The sequence below is a fragment of the Misgurnus anguillicaudatus genome, chromosome 21, assembly GCF_027580225.2.
Source record: "Misgurnus anguillicaudatus chromosome 21, ASM2758022v2, whole genome shotgun sequence".
Taxonomy (NCBI): domain Eukaryota; kingdom Metazoa; phylum Chordata; class Actinopteri; order Cypriniformes; family Cobitidae; genus Misgurnus; species Misgurnus anguillicaudatus.
In genome coordinates, this window is record NC_073357.2 from 11810819 (window position 1) to 11820571 (window position 9753).

At 39.0% G+C, this 9753-nt stretch overlaps 15 non-coding genes across 15 annotated transcripts; all 15 read right to left on the reverse strand.

Moving 5' to 3' along the window:
- Positions 1–5924: 5924 nt before the first annotated feature.
- LOC141357222 (5S ribosomal RNA) lies at positions 5925–6043 on the reverse strand. Its single transcript, XR_012363705.1, has one exon. It is a non-coding gene; the product is annotated as a 5S ribosomal RNA (ribosomal RNA).
- Positions 6044–6172: 129 nt separating this feature from the next.
- On the reverse strand, positions 6173–6291 carry LOC141354627 (5S ribosomal RNA). The gene has a single exon (XR_012361058.1). It is a non-coding gene; the product is annotated as a 5S ribosomal RNA (ribosomal RNA).
- A 141-nt stretch (positions 6292–6432) lies between these two features.
- On the reverse strand, positions 6433–6551 carry LOC141354628 (5S ribosomal RNA). The gene has a single exon (XR_012361059.1). It is a non-coding gene; the product is annotated as a 5S ribosomal RNA (ribosomal RNA).
- A 141-nt stretch (positions 6552–6692) lies between these two features.
- Positions 6693–6811, reverse strand: LOC141354629 (5S ribosomal RNA). Its single transcript, XR_012361060.1, has one exon. It is a non-coding gene; the product is annotated as a 5S ribosomal RNA (ribosomal RNA).
- A 141-nt stretch (positions 6812–6952) lies between these two features.
- Positions 6953–7071, reverse strand: LOC141354630 (5S ribosomal RNA). The gene has a single exon (XR_012361061.1). It is a non-coding gene; the product is annotated as a 5S ribosomal RNA (ribosomal RNA).
- A 129-nt stretch (positions 7072–7200) lies between these two features.
- LOC141354631 (5S ribosomal RNA) lies at positions 7201–7319 on the reverse strand. Its single transcript, XR_012361062.1, has one exon. It is a non-coding gene; the product is annotated as a 5S ribosomal RNA (ribosomal RNA).
- A 141-nt stretch (positions 7320–7460) lies between these two features.
- Positions 7461–7579, reverse strand: LOC141354633 (5S ribosomal RNA). Its single transcript, XR_012361064.1, has one exon. It is a non-coding gene; the product is annotated as a 5S ribosomal RNA (ribosomal RNA).
- A 129-nt stretch (positions 7580–7708) lies between these two features.
- LOC141354634 (5S ribosomal RNA) lies at positions 7709–7827 on the reverse strand. Its single transcript, XR_012361065.1, has one exon. It is a non-coding gene; the product is annotated as a 5S ribosomal RNA (ribosomal RNA).
- Positions 7828–7964: 137 nt separating this feature from the next.
- Positions 7965–8083, reverse strand: LOC141354635 (5S ribosomal RNA). The gene has a single exon (XR_012361066.1). It is a non-coding gene; the product is annotated as a 5S ribosomal RNA (ribosomal RNA).
- Positions 8084–8224: 141 nt separating this feature from the next.
- On the reverse strand, positions 8225–8343 carry LOC141354636 (5S ribosomal RNA). The gene has a single exon (XR_012361067.1). It is a non-coding gene; the product is annotated as a 5S ribosomal RNA (ribosomal RNA).
- Positions 8344–8472: 129 nt separating this feature from the next.
- On the reverse strand, positions 8473–8591 carry LOC129420226 (5S ribosomal RNA). Its single transcript, XR_008636781.1, has one exon. It is a non-coding gene; the product is annotated as a 5S ribosomal RNA (ribosomal RNA).
- A 141-nt stretch (positions 8592–8732) lies between these two features.
- Positions 8733–8851, reverse strand: LOC141357254 (5S ribosomal RNA). The gene has a single exon (XR_012363736.1). It is a non-coding gene; the product is annotated as a 5S ribosomal RNA (ribosomal RNA).
- A 153-nt stretch (positions 8852–9004) lies between these two features.
- LOC141354637 (5S ribosomal RNA) lies at positions 9005–9123 on the reverse strand. The gene has a single exon (XR_012361068.1). It is a non-coding gene; the product is annotated as a 5S ribosomal RNA (ribosomal RNA).
- A 141-nt stretch (positions 9124–9264) lies between these two features.
- Positions 9265–9383, reverse strand: LOC141354638 (5S ribosomal RNA). Its single transcript, XR_012361069.1, has one exon. It is a non-coding gene; the product is annotated as a 5S ribosomal RNA (ribosomal RNA).
- Positions 9384–9523: 140 nt separating this feature from the next.
- LOC141354639 (5S ribosomal RNA) lies at positions 9524–9642 on the reverse strand. The gene has a single exon (XR_012361070.1). It is a non-coding gene; the product is annotated as a 5S ribosomal RNA (ribosomal RNA).
- Positions 9643–9753: the final 111 nt, after the last annotated feature.

Genomic DNA, 9753 nt, shown 5'->3' on the forward strand with positions numbered 1-9753 from the left:
CGCTTACAGAAAGGATGCATTTCTGGAAAAAAATTATATGAATAAATAATTAAATAATTAATTAAATAAAGAATTAAATGCTTACAGCACCTGGTATTCCCAGGCGGTCTCCCATCCAAGTACTAACCAGGCCCGACCCTGCTTGGCTTCCGAGATCAGACGAGAGCGGGCGTGCTTTTTTTTTTTTTTTTTTTTTTTTTTTTATTGAATAATTTTCCTAACAATTACAAAGCATTTCATACAAAACCATTTGTTTTACACAAAAAAACAAAAAACAAAAAAAAAAAAAAACAACAACATCAAATATACTCTACCATGAAGTTAAATAGTTACATAAAAGAACAATGAGAAAGAAAACCTTTAAAATTATGTAAAAATGTGTCCCGTAACATCTGGCAATCTCCACTTTAAACCCTCTAAAATACTGCAAACCTTGGGCGTAAAAACATTGTAAAAAGCTTCTAACATATTCTCATGTTTAAAATAGGCATACAATCTTTCCATGTACATTTCAGTTTTTCTTTTAAAAACAGTCCATACATCAATTACAATTTTTTCTTTTTTTGCTGCAATTCGTCGTTCCCATATTGCACTTTTCATTAACATTACACATAAATTAATAAATTTCATGTTTTGACTTTTCCTTTTCCAACCAAACATCACCAATCTCTTCCATTCCATTTCATTCTCATTCCATTGTTCGTCCAATTCTTTGATTATGTCCTTACATTTGTTTAAAAAAGAGTCCAATTCTTTGCAGTACAAAAACAAATGTACAATTCCTTCTTCTTTTTCGTGACATACTTTACACATCGCACTTTGTTCCATTCCTATTTTGTTTAAAATCACATCAGTAAATACCACTTTATGTCTTATTGTGTACTCCAAGGACTCCAGTCTTGTTTCTACACATCTTCCCCTCATGTTTCTCCATATATCTTCCTGTTTTAAATTCACAAATTTCTGTAGCCAGAAGCAATTTACAATAGGTTCTTTAAAAACACTGTCTCTGAAAAAGCAATAAAACATCTTAATACTGCATTCTTTGAGAGTGTATACTTTTTCACCCAAATTCACTTGAATGTCTTTCTGTTCTTTTTCCTTTTCCATATTTTCTATTCTTTTAATCCACTCTTTGGGTATAGCTTGTTTAATTACTTCATACTTATTTATAATTTCTTGTTTGCTGTATTCCTCTTTTGCCTCATCCATTGCATCATACACACATTGTACAGGTAAGAAACCTTCTTTCACTTCATACATTACATCTTTTACTTTAGTTATTCCCACTTCCATCCATTTCTTAAAATAAATGACTTTGTCTTGTTTTAAAATCTTGTTGTTCAAGAACAGAGGTTGATTTAAAATGTTTTCTCTTCCTCGTGGGTCATATTCAATATTTGTTAAAAACTTCCCCCAAGCACTAAGCAATTCTCTATAAAACCCAGGTATTCTCTCTGTCATCCAACTTTTCGTTTTCATCCATAAAATTCCATCCTCCATGTTAAAATTTTCACATCTGTTTAAAAAAAATTTCATTGTTTTCTTCCATTCTGCCTTGTTTTCTTCTTGTAAATACTTTTTAACTGCTTTTACTCTTAGACTGTTTTTCCTTTGTTCTACATCCATTAATCCTAGACCGCCTTTTTCTATATCCCCTAAAATCGTGTTGTAAGCTATTCTTGGCGGTTTGCCGTTCCAAATAAAATCAAGAAAACATTTCTTCAACCTCTTTTCTATCCATATTGGCATTTCAGATAAGTATAAAACATACCACAATTTAGAAACCATTAAAACATTCAAAGTTAAAACCTTCCCCTTCAAGCTTAAAGTTCTTAATTTCCAAAAGTTTATTTTTCTTTCTATTCCTGATATCAGTTGTTCCCACATTTCATCTCTTGTTTTTTTCTCATTTTTCCCCAATAAAAGTCCTAAAATTTTCATTTCTTCTACCTCTTTAAAATTAAAATAATCATTTAAAAGCACAGCTTTGCCAAACCTCATGTACACTGTTTTATCCTCATTAACTTTACCTCCTGATGCTTTACAAAATTTCTTGACAACATTCATGGCCTCTTGTACACTTTCTTTCCTATTTACAATTATTGTTGTGTCATCTGCATACTGAAAAACTTTCCCTTCAGACATTATTCCCTCGATCTCAATTCCTGTTATTTTTGTATTTTCCTTTATAGCTAATCCCAGTGGTTCTGATACAAGTGAATATAACAGTGCCGAGAGTGGACAACCTTGCCGTATTGATCTCGTAATTTTAAAACATTCAGTTAAAAACCCATTGCATTTAATTTTTGTCAAAGCCCCCTTGTATAAGATTCTAATCCATTTGATAAAATTTTCCCCAAAACCAAAACTCTTTAAAACATCAAATAAAAAACCATGTTCCACCCTATCAAAAGCTTTTTCAAAATCTAAACTGATTATGTACCCATCCTTATTTTCTTGTTTTATGTACCATATCATGTCCCTTATACTCATTGTTATGTCAGCTATGTCTCTTCCTTTGACTGCATATGCTTGATTTGTTTTTATTATAGTTGGCATCACTTCCTTCAGTCTATTTGCTAAAACCTTTGCTATAATTTTAAAATCTGTGTTCAACATTGAAATTGGTCTATAGTTCTTTAAGTCTACCCTCTCCCCTTTCCTTTTATATATAATTTTCATCAAACCTATTCTCATCCTTTCATTTACTTCCTCTTTTTCAAAAATTTCCTTAAAAACCTCCTTTAAAATCTTTGTTAAAACCTCTTTAAAACATTTGTAAAATTCACTCCCCAAACCATCTATTCCCGGACTCTTCTTTCTGTTTAGTTGATCTATTGCTTGTTCAATCTCTTCATCTCTGAAATCATGGTCACATACATCTTTATCTTCTTTACTTAATTTTGATTTTATTAGATTTAATAATTGTTTTTTTTCTTTCTCCTCTTCACCTTGTGTACTGAAAAGGTCCTCATAAAAGGCCTTTATTTCTTTTAGAATATTTTCATTTCCTTGTACGATTTCCCCATTTTTCCCTCTTATCTCCTTTACAATCTCTGCTTTTCCTTTCTTTTTCTCTAGGTCAAAATAAAACTTTGTACATTTCTCTCCTTCCACCATATATTTTGCTTTACTTCTTAATCTTGCTCCTTCATATTCTTTTTCCTCTATTTCCTTTAATCTTTCCTCAATTTCTCTTATCTTTTGTATGTCTTTGTTTTCTTTAGCTAGTTCTTTTTCTAAGTCTGTTTTCATTTCTTTTTTCTTATATCTCTTACATTTTTGTATTAGGCTACAGTATTTAATTGAGAATTTTTTTATTAAAAACTTTACGTTTTCCCACCATATTCTCTTACTCTCTTCATACATTTTACTTTCCTTTTCTCTTTCTATAATTTGTTTGATTTCTGAAACATAATCTTTATTTTTAAGAATCTCTGTATTTAAAACCCATACCCCCGGCCCTCTTTGTATTTTGTCCCAATCAATTTTAAAAAATAACAACTTATGATCACTTAAACTTGTTTCTTCATACTTAATCTTTTCAATAAAATTTTCCACATTCCTATTACATAAAATAAAATCAATTCTTGTTTTGCACACAAACTGTCCCACTATTTGTCGTCTTGAAAACTCTTTTTTTGTTTCGTTCCTTTCTCTCCATACATCAATCATTTTATTTTCTTCCATTAAAACCTTTAATTCTTTTCTCCCCGCATCACTTTTAAAAACCATTCCCTCTGCCATATCTTGTTTACTAAAAACTGTATTAAAATCCCCCATCATTACAATTTCTTTATATTTCTTTAAAAAACCTCTTAAAACAAAAAAAAAATCTTTTTTTTCCTTCTCTTCTGTTGGTGCATGTACATTTACTATAACCATTTCCTTTTCATCATATTTTGTCTCTACAATCATACATTTTCCTATATTGTCTTTATATACAATTTTGCTTCTTTTAAAAACCTCCTCTTTCATTAAAAAAGCAACTCCTCTTCCAAATCTTCCATCACCATTGTTATATAAAATTCCTCCAGCCCATCTCCTTTGAAAATCCTTCATCACATTCTCTTTCCAGTTCGTTTCTTGTAGTGCAATGATATCTTCGTGTTTACATCTTTCAATTACTTTTTCAAATTTTCTCACGTCCAGCAGTCCTCTTGCATTAAAAGTCACACAACTTAAAACCATTAAAAGAAAAATTAAATACCTAAAAACCATTGTCTCACTTCATCTCCTCCAGTCCCTTTAAAACTTCATACCTATTTACACATTTCATTTGTCCTTTTTTCATCACTTTTTTCTTAGCAAACTGTACATTTGGTGTTACCTTTAATGTTCTTCTTCTTGTTTGTGCTCTTCCGTCTCTGCTTTTCTCCAATACTTGTGCTCTTCCGTCTCTGCTTTTCTCCAATACTGCTGCTTCTTCCATATCTTTATTGTCAATCCCGCTGCTCTCTACTATCTCATTTTGTCCTTCTTTGTCCATCGTATCTAAAAGACTTGTAAAACTTGCAGAAATTTCAATTGGTGTCCATGTACCATCATCTCCTTGTGAATTGTCCTTCTCGTTTTCCACTTCTTTATCCTCTGTTGTCTGTTCCTCTATTGTTATTCCCTTTTCCATTTCATTTGCTCCATCAGTGTGTTGTTGTTCTTCATTTTCATTTTCTTCTCCATCGTTCCCTTCATGCATTTGACTGTCCACCTGTTTTTGTGATCCTCCTTCCCCTCCATCCATCCAACACTCACATTTATTTAAATAGTCTTGGCAGTCCGGGCACTTAACAGTGTTACAGTCCCTTGCGAAATGTCCCCTCTCCTCACATTTGTAGCACTTAAAATCAGGGCAATCTTTCATTAGATGGTCTGGGCTCATGCACAGCCGACAGGTTTTCACCTGATGGCTGTGCATCACCCTAAAATATTGCGGCCCTTCCGCTGTTTCCAGCTTCGTGCTGTATGGGAGTGAAACCACTTCCCTGGGAAACCTCACTCTCGCAAACCTTGTCCCGTCCTCGATTCCAGTGCCCGGATACAGCCTTCTTTTAATTTTTGATATTGGCAAAACGCCCCAACCTTGCAATTTTTCTAAAATTTCGTTATCCTCCAGGTAAACAGGCAAATGCATGAAGGAAACGACATATTCTCTGTTTTGTAATCTCCTCACCTCACAGTTTGTTCCTTTTATCATTAGTCCATCCATTAACTCATCACACATTTCCTCCTTCTCCAGGGTCAGTTCATATTCCTTATTTTGTCTTGGTCTTACTGCCAGAACGTTTCCTTCTCCAATTTTCTCTGCTATCACTTTAATTATATCCTCCGCCTTTACTCCATTAGCATTGTCCACATTTACAATCACTGTTGCTTCCTTCATGTATTTCCTTTGCTCAAAATTCCTAACACCTGTATCCTTTTGGTTTCCAGCTCGTGGTCGATGTTCAGGTCCAGTGTCATTGCCGTTCCGTTTCTCCGCCGCCATTTCCAGGTCATTAGCCGTAGGTCCGTCCATTTCAAATGAAAAACAAACACGAAAAACAAAAACAAACAAACAAAACCACGAAAAATCACGATTTAACCACCCTCCAGCCAGCCAAAAGCTGCTGTTAGGTGGTTTAAACAAAAAAAATCACTAACAAACAAAACTCAATCGATATACAAATAAAAAACTACAAACACTAACAAACATAAACAATGAGAGAGCCTTCCTCTCTCTACTGCAGCCAACTCACTTCCTGATTGCTCAATAGCGCCCTCAGGGTGGTGTGGCCGTAAGCGAGCGCTGACTCGATTCGAGAGCCACTTCAAGACTAATGTGGCAACGCCATGCCATCGGCGAACGCTTACAGAAAGGATGCATTTCTGGAAAAAAATTATATGAATAAATAATTAAATAATTAATTAAATAAAGAAATAAATGCTTACAGCACCTGGTACTCCCAGGCGGTCTCCCATCCAAGTACTAACCAGGCCCGACCCTGCTTGGCTTCCGAGATCAGACGAGAGCGGGCGTGCTCAGGGTGGTGTGGCCGTAAGCGAGCGCTGACTCGATTCGAGAGCCACTTCAAGACTAATGTGGCAACGCCATGCCATCGGCGAACGCTTACAGAAAGGATGCATTTCTGGAAAAAAATTATATGAATAAATAATTAAATAATTAATTAAATGCTTACAGCACCTGGTATTCCCAGGCGGTCTCCCATCCAAGTACTAACCAGGCCCGACCCTGCTTGGCTTCCGAGATCAGACGAGAGCGGGCGTGCTCAGGGTGGTGTGGCCGTAAGCGAGCGCTGACTCGATTCGAGAGCCACTTCAAGACTAATGTGGCAACGCCATGCCATCGGCGAACGCTTACAGAAAGGATGCATTTCTGGAAAAAAATTATATGAATAAATAATTAAATAATTAATTAAATAAAGAATTAAATGCTTACAGCACCTGGTATTCCCAGGCGGTCTCCCATCCAAGTACTAACCAGGCCCGACCCTGCTTGGCTTCCGAGATCAGACGAGAGCGGGCGTGCTCAGGGTGGTGTGGCCGTAAGCGAGCGCTGACTCGATTCGAGAGCCACTTCAAGACTAATGTGGCAACGCCATGCCATCGGCGAACGCTTACAGAAAGGATGCATTTCTGGAAAAAAATTATATGAATAAATAATTAAATAATTAATTAAATAAAGAATTAAATGCTTACAGCACCTGGTATTCCCAGGCGGTCTCCCATCCAAGTACTAACCAGGCCCGACCCTGCTTGGCTTCCGAGATCAGACGAGAGCGGGCGTGCTCAGGGTGGTGTGGCCGTAAGCGAGCGCTGACTCGATTCGAGAGCCACTTCAAGACTAATGTGGCAACGCCATGCCATCGGCGAACGCTTACAGAAAGGATGCATTTCTGGAAAAAAATTATATGAATAAATAATTAAATAATTAATTAAATAAAGAATTAAATGCTTACAGCACCTGGTATTCCCAGGCGGTCTCCCATCCAAGTACTAACCAGGCCCGACCCTGCTTGGCTTCCGAGATCAGACGAGAGCGGGCGTGCTCAGGGTGGTGTGGCCGTAAGCGAGCGCTGACTCGATTCGAGAGCCACTTCAAGACTAATGTGGCAACGCCATGCCATCGGCGAACGCTTACAGAAAGGATGCATTTCTGGAAAAAAATTATATGAATAAATAATTAAATAATTTATTAAATGCTTACAGCACCTGGTATTCCCAGGCGGTCTCCCATCCAAGTACTAACCAGGCCCGACCCTGCTTGGCTTCCGAGATCAGACGAGAGCGGGCGTGCTCAGGGTGGTGTGGCCGTAAGCGAGCGCTGACTCGATTCGAGAGCCACTTCAAGACTAATGTGGCAACGCCATGCCATCGGCGAACGCTTACAGAAAGGATGCATTTCTGGAAAAAAATTATATGAATAAATAATTAAATAATTAATTAAATAAAGAATTAAATGCTTACAGCACCTGGTATTCCCAGGCGGTCTCCCATCCAAGTACTAACCAGGCCCGACCCTGCTTGGCTTCCGAGATCAGACGAGAGCGGGCGTGCTCAGGGTGGTGTGGCCGTAAGCGACCGCTGACTCGATTCGAGAGCCACTTCAAGACTAATGTGGCAACGCCATGCCATCGGCGAACGCTTACAGAAAGGATGCATTTCTGGAAAAAAATTATATGAATAAATAATTAAATAATTAATTAAATGCTTACAGCACCTGGTATTCCCAGGCGGTCTCCCATCCAAGTACTAACCAGGCCCGACCCTGCTTGGCTTCCGAGATCAGACGAGAGCGGGCGTGCTCAGGGTGGTGTGGCCGTAAGCGAGCGCTGACTCGATTCGAGAGCCACTTCAAGACTAATGTGGCAACGCCATGCCATCGGCGAACGCTTACAGAAAGGATGCATTTCTGGAAAAAAATTATATGAATAAATAATTAAATAATTAATTAAAGAATTAAATGCTTACAGCACCTGGTATTCCCAGGCGGTCTCCCATCCAAGTACTAACCAGGCCCGACCCTGCTTGGCTTCCGAGATCAGACGAGAGCGGGCGTGCTCAGGGTGGTGTGGCCGTAAGCGAGCGCTGACTCGATTCGAGAGCCACTTCAAGACTAATGTGGCAACGCCATGCCATCGGCGAACGCTTACAGAAAGGATGCATTTCTGGAAAAAAATTATATGAATAAATAATTAAATAATTAATTAAATAAAGAATTAAATGCTTACAGCACCTGGTATTCCCAGGCGGTCTCCCATCCAAGTACTAACCAGGCCCGACCCTGCTTGGCTTCCGAGATCAGACGAGAGCGGGCGTGCTCAGGGTGGTGTGGCCGTAAGCGAGCGCTGACTCGATTCGAGAGCCACTTCAAGACTAATGTGGCAACGCCATGCCATCGGCGAACGCTTACAGAAAGGATGCATTTCTGGAAAAAAATTATATGAATAAATAATTAAATAATTAATTAAATGCTTACAGCACCTGGTATTCCCAGGCGGTCTCCCATCCAAGTACTAACCAGGCCCGACCCTGCTTGGCTTCCGAGATCAGACGAGAGCGGGCGTGCTCAGGGTGGTGTGGCCGTAAGCGAGCACTGACTCGATTCGAGAGCCACTTCAAGACTAATGTGGCAACGCCATGCCATCGGCGAACGCTTACAGAAAGGATGCATTTCTGGGAAAAAATTATATGAATAAATAATTAAATAATTAATTAAATAAAGAATTAAATGCTTACAGCACCTGGTATTCCCAGGCGGTCTCCCATCCAAGTACTAACCAGGCCCGACCCTGCTTGGCTTCCGAGATCAGACGAGAGCGGGCGTGCTCAGGGTGGTGTGGCCGTAAACGAGCACTGACTCGATTCGAGAGCCACTTCAAGACTAATGTGGCAACGCCATGCCATCGGCGAACGCTTACAGAAAGGATGCATTTCTGGAAAAAAATTATATGAATAAATAATTAAATAATTAATTAAATAAAGAATTAAATAAAGAACTAAATGCTTACAGCACCTGGTATTCCCAGGCGGTCTCCCATCCAAGTACTAACCAGGCCCGACCCTGCTTGGCTTCCGAGATCAGACGAGAGCGGGCGTGCTCAGGGTGGTGTGGCCGTAAGCGAGCGCTGACTCGATTCGAGAGCCACTTCAAGACTAATGTGGCAACGCCATGCCATCGGCGAACGCTTACAGAAAGGATGCATTTCTGGAAAAAAATTATATGAATAAATAATTAAATAATTAATTAAATAAAGAATTAAATGCTTACAGCACCTGGTATTCCCAGGCGGTCTCCCATCCAAGTACTAACCAGGCCCGACCCTGCTTGGCTTCCGAGATCAGACGAGAGCGGGCGTGCTCAGGGTGGTGTGGCCGTAAGCGAGCGCTGACTCGATTCGAGAGCCTCTTCAAGACTAATGTGGCAACGCCATGCCATCGGCGAACGCTTACAGAAAGGATGCATTTCTGGAAAAAATTATATGAATAAATAATTAAATAATTAATTAAATAAAGAATTAAATGCTTACAGCACCTGGTATTCCCAGGCGGTCTCCCATCCAAGTACTAACCAGGCCCGACCCTGCTTGGCTTCCGAGATCAGACGAGAGCGGGCGTGCTCAGGGTGGTGTGGCCGTAAGCGAGCGCTGACTCGATTCGAGAGCCACTTCAAGACTAATGTGGCAACGCCATGCCATCGGCGAACGCTTACAGAAAGGATGCATTTCTGGAAAAAAATTATATGAATAAATA